General features: G+C 38.0%; 1 protein-coding gene across 2 annotated transcripts in view; it reads right to left on the reverse strand.

Moving 5' to 3' along the window:
- CDYL (chromodomain Y like) overlaps positions 1–14,595 on the reverse strand; it is a 187,689-nt gene that overhangs the window by 43,055 nt on the left and 130,039 nt on the right. The window contains exon 1 of one of the 2 annotated variants that reach the window (XM_074335278.1): positions 7,205–7,339. The exons of the other annotated variant lie outside the window; for it this stretch is intronic. The gene's annotated coding sequence lies outside the window, so the exon portion shown is untranslated. Of the gene's footprint in view, positions 1–7,204; positions 7,340–14,595 lie in introns of those variants that run through there. 2 annotated transcript variants of the gene reach the window in all.

Raw genomic sequence — 14,595 nt, forward strand, 5'->3', positions numbered from 1 at the left:
ATTATTTTAAATGTCTTGTTAACACCACCACCGAATCACAAGACATGCAAAGACAGAGGAAAGAATGACTCACATAGGGAAAAAATTAATCAATAGAAACTGTCACCAAGGAAGCCCAGACATTAGACTTTAATTAGCTATTTCAAGTGTGTTCAAGAATGATAGGAAATAATGTCAAAGGAAGTAAAGTATGAGAAAAATGACTCACCTAATAGTATCAATAAAGAGAGACTATTAAAAAAAAAAATCCTTGAGTTGAAACTATAAAAACTGAAATGAAAAATTCACTACAATGGCTCAACTGAAGATATGGACTGGCAGAAGAAATCACCAAACCTGAAGACAGGTCAATAGAGATTATCTAGTCTGAGGAACAGAGAGCAAAAAGAATGAAGAAAAAGAACAGAATCTCAGAGATTTCTGGGACATCATCAATAATACCAAAACACACATTTGGGAGTTTCAAAAGGAAAGGAAAGAAAGGGGCAGAAAAAATGTTTGAAGAAATAATGGTCAAAAACTTCCAAAATTTGATGGAGAACATTAATCCACACATACAAGAAATTCCAAGCAAAATAAACTTAAAGAGATCCTCACCTAGACACATAATCAAATTGAAAGCCAAAGATGATAATCTTGAGAGCAGCAAGAGAACTGACAAGTCAAATTCAAGGATCCTTGATAAGATTAACATGGTTCTCAAATAGAAACCATGTAGAGGTCAGAAGGTAATGGGATACAATATATAAAGTGCTGAAAGAAAAAGACTGTCAACCAAGAATTCTATATCTAGCGTAACTATCCCTTGATAATGAAGGAGAAATTAAGACATTCCCAGATAAAAAAAGACAATTAGTGGCTAGCTTACTTGCTTTTACAATGAATACCAAAGGGAGTCCTTTAGGCTAAAATGAAAAGACACTAGACAGCAACTCAAAATCCACATGGAAAAAAAAAAAGGCACTGGGAAGATAACTATATGGTTAATTATATAAGACAGAGTAAATGTATTTTGGTTCACAACACTTTTACTCTTACCTGATTTAAATACAAAAAGCAATAATTACAAATCTGTGTTAATGGGAATGTAAAGTAAAAAGATGGATTTTATATGACAACAGCATAAAGGATTAGGGGAGCGAAGAGCAAAGTTTTTATATACTATTGAACTTAAATAGGTATTAATCTACACTACATTATCATAGATTAAAATGTTAATTGTAACCCTCAGGGCAACAACTAAGAAAACAGCTAAAACTATATAACAGAAATAAAACAAAGGAATTAAAATGGTAATTAGAAAATACCTACTTGACATGAATGATGATGGTAATGGAGTAACAGAGGGAGAAAACAGGCATGAGTTAATGGAGAATAAGAAACAAAATGGACGACAAACCCTACCTTATTAGTAATTACAAATAATCCATGTAAAAAGCAGAGATTGGCAGAAAGGATAAAAAGATCTAGTTCAACTCTGTACTGCCTATAAGAGGGACACTTTAGATATGAAGATACAAACAGGCTGAACAGAAAAAGATACACTGTACAAAACAAAACCCAAAATAGACCTGGAATAGCTATACCGTATGAGGCAAAACAGACTTTAAAACAAAAGTTACTAGAGAAAAAGAACATCTTATAATAAAAGTGTTAAACCATCAAGAAGACATAACAATTATAAACATACGTGAACCTAACAAGAGAGCCCTAAAATGAAGCAAATCTGACAGAACTGAAAGGAGACAGACAATTCAACAACAAAGACCTCAAAACACCATTTCTAATATGCATACTTAACTAGACAGAGAATACACAGAACTAGACAGAAGATCAGCAAGGAAACATAGCTTGAACAGCACTATAATCCAACTAGACCTAATAGACATTTATAGAAAAACCCACTCAAACACAGTACAACTTCTGAACACAGTGGAATGAAGTTAGAAATAAAAAACAAAAAGAAATTGGTAAATTCCACATTAAAAAACAAGATATCAAATTATTAACCTAAGCATCCACCCTAAGAAACTAGAAATTAAAAGGTAAATTAAACTCAAAGCAAGCAGAAAGAAGGAACAAAAATAAGAGCAAAAATTAATGAAATACAGACCAGAAAAACAAGAGCAAAAATAAAATTAAAAAACCCCAAAAGTTGGTTTTTTGAAAATATCAAAAAAACTGACCAACCTTTTAGATCAGGGGTGTCAAAAGTGCGGCCCGCAGGCCAACTGCGGTCCACAATCCATTGTTAATTGGCCCGCAGCAAATTCCAAAAATATATCTATTTTACTTAAATAAACCAGGTCAGGCAATATGTAGTTCACCTCGAGTGAGTGGCCCAGCTGTTTGTGTATTTTACCACATATAGCCCTTGGTAAAAAACTTTGAAAAAAGTTTGGACACCCGTTTTAGATTGACCAAGAAAAAAATGAGAACATTCAAATTCCTATAATCAGGAGCGAAAGAAGGGGCAGTACCAACGAGCTTAGAGAAATAAAAATGACTGGAAGGGAATATTATGAACAACTGTATATCAAGAACTTAGATAACCTAGATGAAATGGACAAGTTCCTGAAAATGACTGAAACTGACTCAGGAAGAAATAGCAAAATCTTGTAACATTTAAAGAATTAAATCCTTCAAGAACTCTTCCAAAAAACAGAAGAGAAGGAGGAAACACCTCCACACTCATTCTATGAAGCCAGTATTATCCTGATACTAAAACCAGACAAGGGTATCACAAGAAAAGAAAACCACAGGCCCAATATTCTTTATGAATATAGATCCAAGATTGTCAACAAAATATTAGCAAATTGAATCCGGCAGCATATACAGTTAATTTATGTACCATCATCAAGTGGATTTATCTCAGGTAGGCAAGGTTAGTTCAACATAAAAATACATCAATGCAATAAACCACATGAAAAGAATAGAGGACAAAAACCACATGATCATCTCAATAAATACAGAAAAATCTTATGATAAAATCTAATAATCCTTTCATGATAAATACATTCAAAAAGCTAGGAATAGAAGAGAACTTCCTCTAACTGATAAAGGATATCTATGAAAAACCCACAGCAAACATAACGTTTAGTGAAAGACTGAAAACTCTCCCCCTAAAATCACAAAACAAGACAAAGATGTCCACTCTATACATTCAACATTGTACTAGACGTTCTGGCCAAGGCAATTCTGTAAGAAAATGAAATAATCAAGATTAAAAAGGAAGAAATAAACTATCTATTTACAGATGATATAACTGTAAACACAGAAAATTCTAAGAAATTCACATACATGAACATAGCTATTAGAACTAATGGATGAGTGAGGTCCGCAAGGTTGCAGGATACAAGATCAATATACAGAAATCAACTGTGCTTGTATACAGCAGCACTAAGAAACTGAAATTGAAATTAAGAAAACAATTTAATTTACAATTGCACTGGAAAGATTAAATATGTAGAATAAATTTAACCAAAGAAGTGCAAGACATATACACTGGAAATAACAAAACCTCACTGAAGAAACTACAGACTTAAATAAATGGGAAGACTTTGTATTAGAAAACTTAATATTGGTATGGTAACAGTTCTCCCAAAATTGATCAATTTAATGCCTATCTACAGAATTGGACAAGCTGATTCTAAAATTCATACGGAATTACAAAGAACTCAGAACAGGAAAATAATCTTGGAAAAAGAACAAGTAGGACTCGCACTTCCCAATTTCAAAACTTAACTACAAAGCTACAGTAATCACGGCAATGTGGTACTGGTAAGTGGATAGACAGATCAAAGGAACAGAACTGGGAGTCAGAAATAAACCCGTATATGTCTATGTCAATTGATTTCTGACAAGGGTACTAAGACCATTCAGTGCAAGAAAGAATACTCTTTTCCAGTAAATGTTGTCTGGACAACAGGATAGCCAAAAGAATAAAGTTGGATCCCTAATGTACACCATATATAAAAATTAACTTGAAATGGATTAAAGACTTAAATGTAAGTGTAAAATCCGTAAAACTCAAGAGTAAGACAGGTGTAAATCTTCGTGACTTTGGATCAGACCAAGGGTTTCTTAGCTATGACACTAGAAGCATGAGAAACAAAAAAAAGTAAGTACATTAGACATCATCAAAATCAAAAACTTTTTGCTTCAAAGGACACTATTAAGAAAGTGAAAAGACAACCAACAGAAATGTAAGAAAAATGTTTGCAAATCACATGGATTATAATAGTGTAATACCCAGAACATATGATTTTGTATAACAACAATAAAAAGACAACCTAACTTAAAAATTGGCAGAGGATCTGAATAGACGTATCTCCAAAGATATGCAAATGACAAATAAGCACATGAAAAGATGATCAACAGCATTAGACATTAGGGAAACACATATCAAAAGGACAATGAAATACCACTTCACACCAAGATGGCTATAATAACAATTACACACATATGTTGGTGAGAATGTGAAGAACCCTCCTACACTGCTGGTGGGGATGTAATAGGGTATAGATGCTTTGGAAAAGTTTTGTAGTACCTCAAATATTGAACAGTTACTATGTGATCCCAGCTATTCCCATCTTGCGTACATACCCAACAGAACTGAAAAATATGTTCAAAAGCATGTACACAAATGTTCATTAGCAGCAGTATTCATAATAGTTGAAATGTGAAAGCAACCCACATACCCATCAACTGACAAATGGATACATAAAATGGGGTATATCCACACAAAGGAAAATTATTCAGCCATAAAAAAGGACGAAGTACTCATTCATGCTACAATGTGGATGAACTTTGAAACCATTCTGCTAAGAGAACACAGTACAAAATCTACACATTTGATTCCATTTATATGAACTGCTCAGAACTGGCAAACCCAGAGGCAGAAAGGTCAGCAGTGCCAGGGGCTGGGAGGAAGGTAGAAAGGAGCGTGACGACTAATGGGAATGGGGTTTCTTTTTGGTGTGAGTAAAATGTTCTGGAATTAAGTAGTGATGGCTGCATAACTTCGTGAATATAAAACTTTGAATTGTATACTTTTTTATTTTTAATTTTTATGTTTTTAATTTATTGGGGAATATTGGGGAACAGTGTTTTTCCAGGATGTCAAGTCATTGTTTTTCAATCTAGCTGTAGGGGGTGCAGCTCAGCTCCAAGTCCAGTTGTTGTTGCAATCTAGTTGTGGAAGGTGCAGTTCACTGGCCCATGTGGGATTCGAACTGGCGAGCTTGGTGTTATGAGCACCGTGCTCTAACCATTGAGCCAACCAGCTGCCCACCAGAGGCTCAGCTCCAAGCTTAAGCCATTGCCTCTCACTGGTCCATGTGGGAATCAAACCAGAGGTCTTGGCCTTATGAACACCATGCTCCAACCACTGAGCCAACTGGCTGCCCGTTAGAGGCTCAGCTCCAAGTTTAAGCCGTTGTTTCTCACTGGCCCATGTGGGAATTGAACCAGCGACCTTGTTATCATGAACACCGTGCTCTAACCACTGAGCAAACCGATCGCCTCCACTGTATACTTTTTCAAAGGGTGAATTTTATGGTATGTGATTTATATCTCATTTTTAATGCAAGAAAATAAGCACCTGTCAAATACCAGAACCTCAATAGATGTTAATATAAATAATTAATACAAATGTTTACATTCAGCTTACATAAAGTATTATAAGATTAAAAATAGTGAAAGTTCAAAATATTTGAATAGACACATTACTTTTACAAAAAGGGGAACATTACAGGTCAATGTCAACAATAAACTAGGATTTGCATCTATAATACATAATTTTAGTGAAGGAAATCCAACCATACATAAAAAGGATAAAACACTGTCACCAAGTTGGGTTTGTTTCGGGAATGCAAGGTTGACTTGTTGTTTTTTGGGGGGATGGGACCCAATGTAATTTACTTGCTTCATGGAATAAACAACAAAAAAATAATCTCAGTAGATGCAGACAATTCAATATTCATTCATGAAAGAATTTCCACCCCCCCCCCAGAAATTAGATAGAACTTTTTTTTCTCCCACAAACTTAACTAGTGAGGGTACCAATTCTTAACTCCTCTGTATTCATCCCCTTTGCCATGGAAACTTTTACGTTTTTCTGCTGTTGTGGATGGGCTGATTGTCACAGCCCTTGAATCTGAAGTGGGCTTTGAACCAGGAGCTTGCTCTCTCTCGTGCCTCTGTCACTGCTGTGAGAGAATGAGCAGATGAGCCACTGAAGGAGGAAAGAACCAATCTGAGTCAGCCCAGCTGTTCCTGCTGAGGATTTTAAATATTTTCCCTCATCTGAAGCAGTACAGCTCAGGCTCCTGAGGCAGATCGTCTTGGTCTTTGCCTGGTTCTGGCACTCACTAGCTATGTGTCCTTGAGCAAGTTGCTTAACTTTTCTCATTAACAAATGGGGATAACAGTAGCTAACTCACACAGCTATCATGTGATCAAATGATTGATGTGTGTAAGCACTTATAACACTCCCTGCCACTCATCAAACACTCAATGTAGACATGCTAGAATTATTACATGCACAATATTTTAGTTTGGTACTTTCAAATCTCCTTTGGAATTTATGTTATTTCTCATCTTCTGGACTATTTTTCAGTAACATGTATGTTCATCTTGTATAATTCTAAATAAAAATTATTTTAAATAAAATATCACTGTTTTTTATCCTTGGATTATACCTTCTGAAATCAGAATCAAATTCAATACTGATATGTCCCTATTAAAAAAACAAACAAACAAACAAACAAACAAAACGGAGGGTCTAAGAGAATCGGTCCAGTGGAAATTTCCAGTTCATACTTCAATGTCTTGTTGATCTCAGTCAGCCAAAGCCATATCCTGAAAGGAAGTCAAGATCCGAATTGTCCACCCAACAATCACAGATGTGTAAATAATAAATGCTAATATGCCACTGAGGTTTGAGATCATTTGTTACACAGCATTATTATAGTGATGGGTAACTGATATGCCTGATACACAGTATTTTAAAACTCTACAGCAAATATTATTCTTAATGGTGAAAGCTTAGAATTTTCTTCAGAGATTAGGATAAAAAGACAGCAATAAACGGAATATGAAAACAAAATTTAAATGATGCCACTTATAACAACATCAAAAACAGTATTTTACAAAACCCAAGGAATCAATCTAATGAAAGACATGCAAGAAAATTGCAAAATACCTTCATTAACTGTAAAGATGCCAACTCCCCTAAATGATCAGATGCAATGAATTCTCAATCAGAATTCCAGTAGGTTTCCCCCTGGGGAGTGGAAATTGAAAAGCTGATTCTACTATATGTGGACGTGGAAAGGGCCATGAGTAACCCAGGCACACCCAAAGAAAAACAAGGAGGGGACTTTCCGTACCAGACAACAACACTTAAAGACCGCATAATTAGGGCAATGTGGAACTGGCATCAGGGTAACAGGACAAATCCAGAACAGACTGCCCTGTACACAGACATCCTGGCTTTATGCCAGAGGTGGTAGTGCAGCGGTGGTGACAGTGGTATGACCCTGAGCGCTACACATTCACAAGGCACATCACAGATATCAGCGTGAGAGCTTCTAGAACGCAACAGAAGAGAATGGGTTTGGGGATTAGGGAAAGATTTGTTGAACAGCCCAAAAAAACAAAAGAAAAACTGGATAAATTGGAGTACATTAAATTAAGAACTTCTGTTCATGGAGAGAACTGTTTACATACTGCCTGTGGCAACTTTCACGCTGTAACAATAGAGCTGAGTAGTTGTAACAGAGACTGTATGGCCCAAAAGGCTAAAGTATTTATTATCTGGCTCTTCACAGAGAGAGTGTGCTGACCCTGAGGCTGTCCTCTCCTGTCCAGTGTCATCACCCTGGCAAGGAACTAAAGAGAGAATTCCCTGGAAGACTCGAAGGAGGTAACCGTTTAGCTGCCAGGAATATTTTAAAGCCAAGGATTATATTTTAAAGTCTAAATTTGCCAGCTGTGTAACCAGATTTTGCTTTCTGTTAAGAGCAAACAGTATGTATGGCAATGTCAGAATCACCAAAGCTATCAACTTAGACATAGAATCATGGCTTGTATTTGAAAACTCTTAACTTCAAAAGTGATTATAGGACTGGTTTAAAGAAACCGCATCTGCTCCAAAATAGATGTCTATAATTGATCTCTTAATCAAAGCAAGCAGAGAAAATCAGGTGCTAGTAACACTGCTGAGGGATGCACCATCTCCAACCCAACAGGCAGTGCAGTACCATATATTTTGACATGCCGCCCTCTGTACTTAGCACACACGCCGTTTGAAGGAGGGACAGGCATCAAGTCCCTGTTACAAACAATCCCCCGTCATCTTCAGTCCCGCAGCGACTGAGTTATTATCCTTTCTTATGCTTTTCTTTTTTAAACAACCTAGGTTCCCCTCCGTGTTGTCCCCTTGTTAATTATATTTGAAACTTCAACATGAATATCATGATCAAAAACACATGGAAGTAACAGTCATTTTAGGAAAAAAAAATTACATTGAAAACCACGTAATTTTGACTTTGCTCTTATGGTATCAGTGTGAATATTGGGTCTACCTGTTTTTGACAAACTTAAATAAAAAAGAAAAAAAAAACACCTGGCTCACAGGACGTTACACAGGTAATTTTCAAAATCAAATGTGTTTTTGCTGCTTCTCTTCTACCCAACTCCCAACAAGATTCTGATGTTGTTTCCTGGGAGTAGAATAATTTCTGTGCTCTCAGAACAAAGAAGACTAACCTCATATTCTTCAAGACTCCTATAAATCTTCTCAACGTTTTTTCTTAACATCAAATTTTTTACCACATCACATCTGTCTGTCGAGCCCTCGGCACCTAATGTCCATTCCAACGACCTTATCATGTATTGCACCTTACCAAAACTCACTGAAAGACGCAGGCCTCCTTTTTGTACACACAGATACAAGGCAAATCAAATTAGTAATTGCTGCTCTTCATATTAACAGGCATCGCATCTCTAAAGATGCAAATCTGCTGCCTGAAAACTAAACCGGGAGCCTTACCAGAGGCTCTGCCACACTGATTAGAAAGTGATCCTCAATGGGGCACAATCAACATAATTCACTGAGGTGGCCCTAAAGCCCACTCTCGCTGGGTCCTTTGATGGTGAAGTTCTAAAATCAACAATTTTGAGATACACACACACACACACACACACACACACACGTCAATGTTAGATTTGAAAAGCAGATTTACGTTTTTATGTAAGAATACTTACATTCAAAGTGCACAATCTAAATGATACTATTTAAAACTATGCCAAACTTTAAACTAAGCAGCAAGGCAGGTGGCTACCAAGCATTTTTATGTGATTCCAAAGGCCATCTCCTAGTCTCAAAGCCTCTCCCCATACACATTTCTTCTCCCCTATTTTTAGCTTTGCTACATTTTTGGAAAGGATTCTATCATTTCTATTTTTCAGTTTCTCCAAACCTACTAAGTCCTGTAGTTAAGAGGGAATACTTACAGTTAAACCAGCTTTTCATTCATAAACTAGAGCAGCAGTACAGTTCACTTTTAACTCTCAGCAGTAGGAGGTGGGCATAATGCTAAGAGCTTGGAAACAGAAATAAAGACAAGCCTTGCTTGTACCCTATTTCCCTTCTCATCACCCAGCCACTGGTTTTATGAATGCCAATCCAAGAAGGATTTTTGTAGTGTTAAAATACACCATCTCTTGTGGTGCCAATGTGTTTTTAAAATAATTTTGAATGTTTCAATTTGGCCATCCAAGTCCAATATGCTTCTATTTCTTGTGTTTCTTACATGCTACTATCGTCCCATCAGGATGACTGTGGGAAGCACCAGTTTCTGGCTTTCCCATCCCTCACCCGGAGATAAACTGCTAATAATCTGCACTTCTCACCTCTCCACAGCATAAGGCCCCGAGAAGTTCTATGTGAGCCAGGAGTGTGAAGGCTGTGGGAACGCTTCCCCTTCATTTAAGAATTTGAGGGTCTGTCTCTGCCCATCACCCTGTACCCTCCCCCGGCTTTGCTGCAGACTTGGGATATTTGGCCTCTCACTCATTTAGAGAAAACCTTCTCTCCTTCACCTGAAGGTGGGCAGGCAGGTGGTTGGGGCAGGTAGCCTCCCCCGCTTTCAACATGGTTCTCCCCCAAGACTGTAGCTGAGAACAGCCTTGTAGTCGGAGAAAGAGCTCCATGCAGCTCCTCTCCACCTCCCCCAACACATTTAAAGCAATGCCTTTGGATGCGGTCTTGCTTTACCAACCAACCCCGCTTTCTAACAAGTAGCCTTTCTCTGGGTTCAGTATCCTTACTCTCCAGAGCAGGTCAGTATAGTATCTCTACTCTTTACTCCTAGGAATAGGGACTGCTCTGAAATACAGGATTTTTATTTTATTCTTGTGAATCCTGAGGTGGGGGAAGCTTCTGCACGCAGCTTGCTGTAAGTCCAGGACCACCATGGCAGGCACCCCTCTAACTGCTTGCTCAGAGCACTTTAGCCGAGGTGTGAGGGGACCTGGGTTTAAGACCTAGTTCTGTAATTTACTAGCTCTGTGACCTTAAGCAATCTGTTGTACCTTATCGGTAAGGAGGGACAGTAATATGTATAACATTTGCTTCACAGGGTAACTGTCAAATATATTACTAATATGATTGATAAATATGCTCTTCTACAGAACAAGGCAAAGGACAGAAATTTGACGCCTTTCACTAGAGACCTCTCTGGGAATAATTCTTTAACCTGTTACACATCTATGTTAGTATAACTGGACCCCGAAGCCACTCTGTGTATGCCCATTTGTGGTATTCATGGGTATTTCTCGTCCATGCATCTTCCTCTGTTCACTGCAAAGAAACTAAAGAGCTTCGAAAGTCCTTAACACCATGTACTTACGCACATACAAATATGGCAATCGGATAAAAGATATAAATGCCTCTCCTAGAAAACAACCAACAATGAATGAGACAAAACCTGACATCCTGCCAATATTCAGCTGAGTTGGTGATGGATGTAACTGCTGAATTCTCAGCACAAGGTACTGCTTTTGCTACCCTGGAAAGCTGCTCTGGTTGGGGTTTAGAATCTGCTGCTTTCCACTAGAGTGACTTTATGTCATGACATAATGAAATGGAACCTAGATGCAGCGGTTGCTTAGTTTTTCCAAAGGTGTAATGAAAAACAGGCCTGGGTGGACGTGGAAGCACCCCACGAGCCCTCCCTCCAGATCCAGGCCAATCTGGGAAGTGTTCTTGGAACCTCCCACAATGCATGATGCTGAGGGTGGAAGTGCACACGCCCTACTGGGCACTTCCTGTGCTGTTTCTCCCAGGAGAGAAGTTCTTCTTACAGTGGCTGTCCCTGACCTCTTACCAAGCGCTTCTCAGAAGGGCAGAGACTGGCTTACATCAGCTTCCTGGGGGTTAAGTACAGAAAACCTGCAGGAGGCTGGTTCCCTCTGTGTGAAGTCAAATATGTGAACAGCATGTCAGCGCCAAAAGGACTCCTTCTGCTAGCTCTCCACCCTACACCACAACTGACCCTTTAGGGTCTTCTGATGATGTGGAACGTTAGTGTCTTTTTATATTATTTGCATAATAAACACTGTACTTTTGTATATGCCACTTTGCTAAACAGAAAGCTTTAAAAGACAGCATTTAAAGACACTTCTGAAAAGTAATAAAGAATATGATTATAACCACATTAAAGAGATTTTCTTTCATTTATAGCCAGCGATCAAATATCAAAATGTCAAACATTTCATGTCATGTTTCCACTTCAACCCCTTCATCACACGGAGAAAAATCCGACCGCCTTACGCTGTCCTACAAAGCCCTATGGGACTTGGCCCTGACCACCAGCTCTTCACCCAGCACTTCTGGTTCTGTTCTCTGACAGACAGGAGGCTACTCCTCTCACAAGCACAGCCCCTGCAGAAATGGGTGACCCTCAAGGTCACATACAGGTGATGACGGCCTGAAGTTGTCCCAATAAAAGGGAAGCGGCAGTGCTTACTCCCAGAAAGATGGGTCAGATTAGATTCTCCCAAACCAAAGCCAATGTTTTCTAATGGTCAGGGAAAAAAACCTCCAACTTGGAAACAGGCTAAAGCATGCCCACATATCATTTCAGTGTCGTGCTAGAATGCTGGCAGGTGTGCCCACCACGGATTACATCACGCTTTAGGGTGATGCACCTTTGCCTGACTTACTGCTTAGCATGGACTAGGATATTTTATAACTTGGTAAGGCTAGACGTTATTTTTCAAATACCCGTAGTGATAAAAATGAATAGCACTGCGTAGGGACACAAATGAAGTCTGTTCCAGAGAAAAAACAACAGCAAAGGTTAACTTTATGGCTCTGTAGGTCATTAATGGGTTTTGCTATTTTCCTTGTAACTATTCCAGCCTTCTTTCAGTGCCCATATATATTCAGTCTCTTGAATTTTCTTTGAACCAATTTCTACAATGCTTTTGATTCCTTTATTGAATTAAATATTTGACAAGTATTCATTCTGTATTTATAAGTCACGTTTTTACTTTTTGAAAATTATAATTTGACAGTAAATGTCCCATAACATCTACAGGTTTAAAACTAACAACCCTACATAATAAGAAATTACTTAAAATTAAATGGGTTTTCATCAGATTTGTTTGGAACCACAAAAGACCCCGAATAGCCAAAGCAATCTTAAGAAAAAAGAACAATGCTCACGGTATCACACTCCCTGACTTTAGTTTGTACTACAGGACAACAATAATCAAAACAGCATGGTATTGGCAGAAAAACAGACACATAGACCAATGGAATAGAAATGAGAACCCAGAAATAAACCCACATAAATATGGACACATAATTTGTGACAAAGAAGCAAAAAACATACAATAGAGAAAAGACAGCCTCTTCAATAAGTGGTGCTGGGAGAATTGGATAGTCACGTGCAAAAGAATGAAACTGGACTGCTATCTGTCACCATGTACCAAGATTAATTCAAAATGGATCAAAGACTGAAGCATAAGACCTGAATAAACTACATAAAAGAAAACATGGGTACTAAACTTATGGACCTTGGGTCCAAGGATCATTTCATGAATTTGACTCCAAAGGGAAGGGAAATAAAAGCTAAAATAAATGAATGGGACTGTATCAAACTTAAAAGCTTCTGCACAGCAAAAGAAACCATCGGCAAAATAAAGAGGCCACCAACTGAATGGGAGAAGATTTTTGCAAACTGTCTCCGATAAGGGGCTAGTATCCAAAATATACAAGGAACTCATGCAACTCAACAAAAAAACAAACAACCCAATTGAAAAATGGGTAGAGGACTTGAAGAGACATTTCTCCAAAGAGGACATACAAATGGCAAATAGACATGAAAAAATGCTCAACATCACTAATCATCAGAGAAATGCAAATCAAAACCACAATGAGATATCACCTCACCCCAGTCAGAATGGCTATCATCAACAAGACAAATAGTAACAAGTGTTGGAGAGGCTGTGGAGAAAAAGGAACCCTCATACACTGTTGGTGGGAATGCAGACTGGTGCAGCCGCTATGGAAGGCAGTGTGGAAGTTCCTCGAAAATTACGAATAGAATTACCATATGACCCGGCAATCTCTCTCCTGGGTATCTACCCAAAAAATCTGAAAACATTTATCCAAAAAGACACATGTGCTCCAATGTTCATTGCAGCTTTATTTACGGTGGCCAAGACATGGAAACAACCAAAATGTCCTTCGATAGATAGATGGATCAAGAAGTTGTGGTATATATACACAATGGAATACTATTCGGTGGTAAGAAAAGATGAAATAGGACCATTTGTGACAACATGGATGGATCTTGAGATTACAATGCTAAGCGAAATAAGTCATAGAACCATATGATTTCACTGATATGTGGTATATGAACCAAAAACAACAAAAGAACAAGACAAACAAATGAAAAACAAAAACTCATAGACACAGACAATAGTTTAGTGGTAACCAGAGGGTAAGGGGGGTGGGGGGTGGGAGATGAGGGTAAAGGGGATCAAATACATGGTGATGGAAGGAGAACTGACTCTGGGTGGTGAACACACAATGGGATTTATAGATGATGTAATACAGAATTGTACACCTGAAATCTATGTAACTTTATTAACAACTGTCACCCCAATAAACTTTAATTAAAAAAAATTAAATGGATTTTAAAAGTTATAGATTCCTTCATGAGATTTTTGTTTATGTCTAAGGTGGGTTTTTAGAAACACCATCCTCTATGACATGGAACACCGAGGCCTTAAGTTATCATTTAAACAGATAACCAAACTGCTTGGGTTTACGCTTCCAGTCACAAAGAACCTCTTTAGAGAAACAGCCCTTGAACCTTCTATGTATTATGAAGAAGGTGGTATGAACACATTTTATTCATTGAATCAGGCAAAACTTCCTTAATGAGGACCCAGGGCAAAATTTTCTTGCAGGTCTTATTACTGGGCCTTGTACTTTTACTGAGCCGGGGTGAGGGAGGGAGAGGGGGAGGGAGACGTGAGATGGACAGATGGAGGGATGCAATGTGTGCACATGTG

Source organism: Rhinolophus sinicus, linkage group LG06 (genome assembly GCF_036562045.2).
Source record: "Rhinolophus sinicus isolate RSC01 linkage group LG06, ASM3656204v1, whole genome shotgun sequence".
Lineage (NCBI taxonomy): Eukaryota > Metazoa > Chordata > Mammalia > Chiroptera > Rhinolophidae > Rhinolophus > Rhinolophus sinicus.